The 6,263-nt window shown below is 38.9% G+C and overlaps 1 pseudogene; it reads right to left on the bottom strand.

The window, feature by feature from the left end:
* Positions 1–587: 587 nt before the first annotated feature.
* LOC143576122 (protein RTF1 homolog pseudogene) lies at positions 588–2,604 on the bottom strand (annotated as a pseudogene).
* Between the last annotated feature and the right edge of the window lie 3,659 nt (positions 2,605–6,263).

The raw sequence follows: 6,263 nt of genomic DNA, 5'->3' as shown, positions 1-6,263 counted from the left end.
TGAGAAACCTTAAGTTTAACAGCCACGTAACAACCTCCAATTTTACTGCCATACCCGTCAGAAAACAAAGAGACAAAATCCAAATCCGAATCCATACCCATACCAGACCACTACACCACTGCCACCTAGGTTTCGAATCAAATCCGACAACAGCAGGCAACAGAAACGATGAACGGCATGGAGAGCTCTGCAGGCGCAAGTGGATTTGGACGAAAGCAATGCCGATAAGTTACCGTTAACGTTAATAGGAAGAGAGAGAAGATGAAGATGAGATGAATGGGTAGCGTAATAATCACTGATACCTAGCAAGACATTGTACAGATAAAGATTCTCGATGTACAACTAAAAAGCACAATAAGCAGTATGTACAAACCACCACTTATGCACAAAGTCTCCCATAAATGTTAGGTCCCTAAAATTTCACCTCGTCGAGGAAATGGAATTCAATGACTCAAGAACTCAGTGCAAATTTGCTTGTCAAAAGACTCAAAACTCAAAACTAGCAAAGCAGACCCGCAAACACCCCTAAACTCGAAAATATAATTGACTGCTAAGAAAAACGGAATCAAATAATACACATATACCAATCATGTAAACTTATTTTAAGTTTTAACATATATTAAACATAGATTAAGTCATCAAAACACTGTTAAGATTGTTCAAACAACATAAAAAAGCACAAATATGGGAATTAAAACGGTAGCTGCATACTCCAAGAAGCAACTTCTAAAGCAAACCCCTTCGTCTCTTGTAATCACTAACCGACAGAGTCAACGCATGCCTCCTCCCATCGTTCTCAGGAACCTGACACCCAACCGTTGCCTCTATCCTCTGTTTCCGAGCCATAAACCCAGCTTGAACCCCGTGGGGCCCACCAAACTTCTGAAGCGCTGCCAATGAAATCAGCAGGTCAAAGTCATGCAACATGTTTGACTCGGTACCTTGATCAGGCGCATTAGTATCCACCAACTTCCCTGCATCAACAGCCGCCTCCAATGCAGCTGCTGTAGCCACCATTCCGGCTTTGGGCCCCACCCCCGCACCCGTCTGAGCATCCCCTCCATTAGCTTCACCCGCACCCGCCTCGCCCGGCTTTGAAACATAATAATTCCTTGACCGAGTCCACCTTCTAGAAAACGGGTCATAACCCGCTTCACCAGCCTTTAAACCCGTGTTCACCGGCTTCATTTCAGAAGCATTCTTCAAATTCTCGACCCGATTCTTTCGGTTCATTTCTGCAAGTCTTATTGCTTTCTTATCTTTCATTTGACCTTGTCTAGAAGCTTCTAGTTCTAGAAGCTTTGCTTTAATCTTTTCAACTTCCACGTCATCATGCCTCATTTGAGCCACTTCCATGTCTCTCCGTAACCGATCTTTCTCAGCCGCAACGTTTAACGGTCTTCTTATAGTTGACTTTTTCTCTTGCAACATTTGCTTCACGGTTTCTGCTGAGTACACAAACGAGTTTGTTTTTTCAATTGCTTCTCGTTTTTCCATCGCCTCTTCTTTACTAGGCATTCGTCCACCGTGGCGATCAACCTCTCGCATCAGCTGCTCAAACTCTTCTTTGAGAGGCGGCGAGTCGGATATCATAGCCATCTGCCACCTGGCAGCCGAACTCTCGTTTCCCCAAACAACGTTTAGATATTTATGAGTCATCTTGTTTTCTAACTTATATTGTCGGTCAGGGTCCGCTGCATCCACGTTTCTGACTATGCAGAGGCGGTAAATCGGGCCCGATTTTGACTTTCCGATCCCGACACGCACGAAGCAACCGATAATCAACTCTTCAAAAAACGGCTCCATAAACCATTTTGCCAATTTTGACCTGCGTATCGTGATTCCTTTAACATCCTCGTACTTAAGATCCGGGGAATCGTTTGCAGATTTGTTGTCATCACTGTCCTCATCTTCACTCTGGTTCCCACTATCAGCACGGATTGATGCGATTTCCTTGGGTATGACTGGTAAGTCAGTATCTCTACGTTTCAAATGAGGCTGTGGTTCTTGCTGGCGTTTCTCTTTATTGCGGAGGAGTTTCTTCAAACCATTATTTCTAGCTGACTGGCCAGCTGACCGGGAAGAAGATCGTAGGTTAACAGTGTGAAGCGGGCTGTCTTTTCTTGACTGGCTTGGCTTTTCTTTCTGTTTCTGCATACTGTTCTTCAAAACCTTATCATTTCTCTTGGTTGCACGGTCATGTAATATCATCTCTCTCTTAAGCTCTGACATTTTTGCAAGGCGTTTTCTGTCTTCTTCACCTTTGTAAAGATCACTTCCAACTGAGTCGTCATCACTGTCACGTTCATGATCATACCCTTCACCTCCATCTCCATCATCATCGTCTTCATCATCTTCACGGCTGCTGCTTTGTTCATCATCATGTTCTGCGGGATCCAGTCTTTTCTTCAATGGAACTTGTGAAGCAGAAGGCTTTCTGCCTGCATACGCATGGTCATCCTCGGAGTCATCATCTCTTGAATCATTTCCATCATCAGAATATGAACCCCTACGCCGTCTTCTAGATGGCGGGGGAGTACGGTTTCTTCCTGCTGCTTCTAGAAGCATCTCATCTAAGTCCGCCATGTTTCCTGCATATTAATTATGTAGCAATTCATTTAGTAACTGAAATATAACTACTTCAACCTTAGACAAAACCACAACCTTCTCTATATTATTATGCATCATATGAACTGATATAACTACTTCATCGTTACATAAAACCACAACATTTTCTATATTATTATGCATCATTTTAACTGATTAACTACTTCATCCTTACCTAGAAACACAGCATTTTCTATATTATTATGCATCATTTTAACTGATTAACAACTTCATCCTTACTTAAAAATACGCATCATAGTGAAACAACAAGTTCATCCTTACATAAAACGACAACCTTTACTATATTATTATGCATCATATTAACTGTGATGTCTACTTCATCCGTACAAAACCACATCACATTCTATACTATTATGCATCATATTAGCTGAGACAACTACTTCATCCATACATAAAACCACAAACTTTTCTCTCTTATTATGCATCGTGTTAACTGAAATAACTACTTCATTCTTGTTGTTTCAGGCCCAAGTTAACACAAACAATTCATGTACTTGAACACGCAATAATTTACTTGACACTTTCTGAACTTCAAAGGAATTACAATTAAAATAAAGCTGCTGAATCTCAAAATACATTTAGTTTCTACTCCTAGTTATCAAGAAAAACATAAATAAATACATGCTAAAATAAACCCATGATCACCCTAAATTCAGTTAACAACTTGCAATGTTCAAATTCTCATAATCCCTCTTCCAAAAGACTTGGTCATCTCTTAGACTAATTCAATATCATGACCCGTTTACTACTCGGTGACCCATAAAAACAAAACTGGTAACCGAATTAGCCCGCACTCGACCCGCAACATCAAAGATTAATCCAATTGATAAAGCCACAGCATTTTCTACCTACAACATTTTGCAAAAGGGGGAAAGGACCAATCCGACTGCACAAAAGGGGCGGCAACTATTGAAACTAACCGAGCCTGACACAAAAAAAAAAAGAAAAAAAATTGGTTGACTAACAAGACTCATTTAAAAACGTGTTGGGTTCGGGTTGACTAACATGACCCGTTTACATAAACGGGTCGTTCCAGGTTGACTGGAATTTGTGTGCGGGTTACGGGTTGAAATCTTAGACTCAGGTTCAGGTTGTGCATTTCAACCTGCTAACCCGACACGATTGATACCCCATTAACATTCATTCGAAATTGCATACCAACAGCAACCAAAATTTCACCAGAATGATTATTATGTAAATCGAAACATAGCAAAACCCTAGATCTTCCAACCGGTTACTACTTAGGGCTCAAATAATTCAAATTAAGGCCGATGAAACTTACATTTACCAACCGAATACAATAATCGAAGGCCAAATTACAAGAAAAAGAAAAGTATCGACGATTAATTATGATTATGAATGAGTTAGGGTTTAGAGTTGAAGAAGCTATACCTTGTGTTCTGTGTGTGTCAATAGAACGGACCGGCGCCGGAGTAAAATCGCAGATGGGTTTGATCGTAAAGTTATATTCACAAAATTTTGAAACCCTAGTTGGGACAAGTTATTACTTATGATAAAAAAAAAAATATATATATATATATATATTACATTGCTGCATTGTTTCAATTCAGGAAAAACAAGATTATTATGTTGTGATGCGCACAAAATCGGAAAAAGCCGAGAAAAACAAAAAACCAAATTTCGGTTTTTTGTTTATGTGAAAAAACGAAAAACTTAATCTTTGATTTTCGGTTAGGCTTTTGCCAAGAACCGTATCAAACTGTGCTACGCACAACCTAAGGTTGTGTTCTCGCGCACATTGCGGCGGGTTTGTGTTTTTGTTTTTTAAGAGCTAATGGATATACTGTTAGTTTTCCAGTTCATGACACACGATAACAAAAGATAAAGTAAATATGTATGTCCGTTAATCAACATCGGTTTCATCGTGTTAATTAAAAGTTCAGTAAGCTGATTTATGAATTGACCTTCATTATGTTCAACTCACACAATTACCCTCTTTTATCTGTCACAAAACTATACCATAAACTAATCAGTAAGAAAATCTAACTCGTTTAAATCCACACCTTAAACTATTTAACAATCAAACTGTTGAATTCCAAAATTTCAATTGGATCAAACATTCAAACTAATTTCTAATAAATGTGATGTTCCATCATTTATACCTGTTTTACATGAATATTTTTATAAGCTTTTGATCATTGTTATGGGAAAAATACTACCTAAATCGTTCATATTTGATAAATACAGGTTTTCGACCCTTAAGAATGAAAAGTAGTGGATAAACGGTGAAGATTTGAAGATTTCATGATTTGCTGAAGACTAAGAACGGGCCTGCCTACTCATGCATGGATGGGCTTTGCTCCCAAAGTCAAAGTAGCCAAAGTCAGCAAAAGTCAAAGTTTGACCTAGAAGCCGTGCACGGGCGTGCCCACCTTGTCAAGGGCATGCATAAGTCAAGACAAACTCAAAGGATGACAAAACTGACAAGCCCTTACAACAAGTATCAAGAAAAGGACATGCACGGTCGTGCATGCCTTGGCAAAGCCGTGTCTCCAAGCCAAGGGACCAGACTTGCAGAGAAGGACACAATACACATATTGAAGAAGGGACAAGAACGACGTGCAGGGCCGTTCATCCCTTGGCATGGTCGTCCATATTTGGTGACCTTTGGCTATAAGAGAGGACCTCTTCCAACATATTTACCATTCATGTTTTCACACTTCTACTCAAATTCTTTCATTTTTAGGGCATGTGAACAACCTTTAGGGATCGCTCCATAAATGTGCACAACTGCTAAAATAAAATAAATAAGATAAGGGTAAAGAAACTAGTGAATTCACCCAACATGGTAATTCTAGGCTAAATTAATTGTGTTGCTTGGGTGAAGATGGAATTTAGTAGGAATTAATTGTTTATTTTTAGTAAAGTGATGGTTTATGTTCTTGAGAAATTTTCTACTCATTTTTATTGGTTAATGAAACATTTATTTTGATGATTTAGTCGTTGGTTTTGTGAGTGATTTTTTTTGTAGAAAATGGTGTGAAGCTTGTTAGTGTACCCATGATGTGTAAAAACCCATACACTATCCTTGAGAACCCATGTGTAGAGATTGTTTCATTTTGTGGAGTTGTAAAGTTATACAATTTGTGATTAATCCTCGTCTACAAGCTACATTTTTACTTAATAATTCAATAATAAAGGCTTAGTATCTTAGGCCAGGTTTCATGGCAACAAAGCCACATTTAGGAGGGTACCTATACAACTTATAATTCCATCTAGTTCGGTATGATGTAGCCCAAGCTAATTATGCCGGACTAATAACTTGTTTTTGTCTGCATGATGGTCCCTATTAGCTCGGGAGTTTTAAGATTGAATTTACCTGATGATAGGTATTTTAATCGTGGATGCATGATCTGCACGGGAACTTGATTATGTTGGCAAGTGCTACTCGTTTATACATAGAAGACGCGAAATCTGGATAATATACTTAAGTGTGTTAACAGGTCTCATGAAGTCCCAGTTTTTGACTTTAGATTTCTAATGCGGTGTGTTGTAAAATAAAAAAAATGTGATGTGCAACACTATATCGATGTGACATGAGTGCTATCATTACTAGCTATACACCACGCTGACATAAAAGTGACATCTTTTGCAACATCTCATTTATTGTTCAA

This window comes from Bidens hawaiensis, unplaced genomic scaffold, assembly GCF_021521415.1.
Source record: "Bidens hawaiensis isolate Kalapana, Puna unplaced genomic scaffold, B.hawaiensis_p1.1 tig00027998_1, whole genome shotgun sequence".
NCBI lineage: Eukaryota > Viridiplantae > Streptophyta > Magnoliopsida > Asterales > Asteraceae > Bidens > Bidens hawaiensis.
This window is presented reverse-complemented; position numbering and strand designations above follow the sequence as displayed.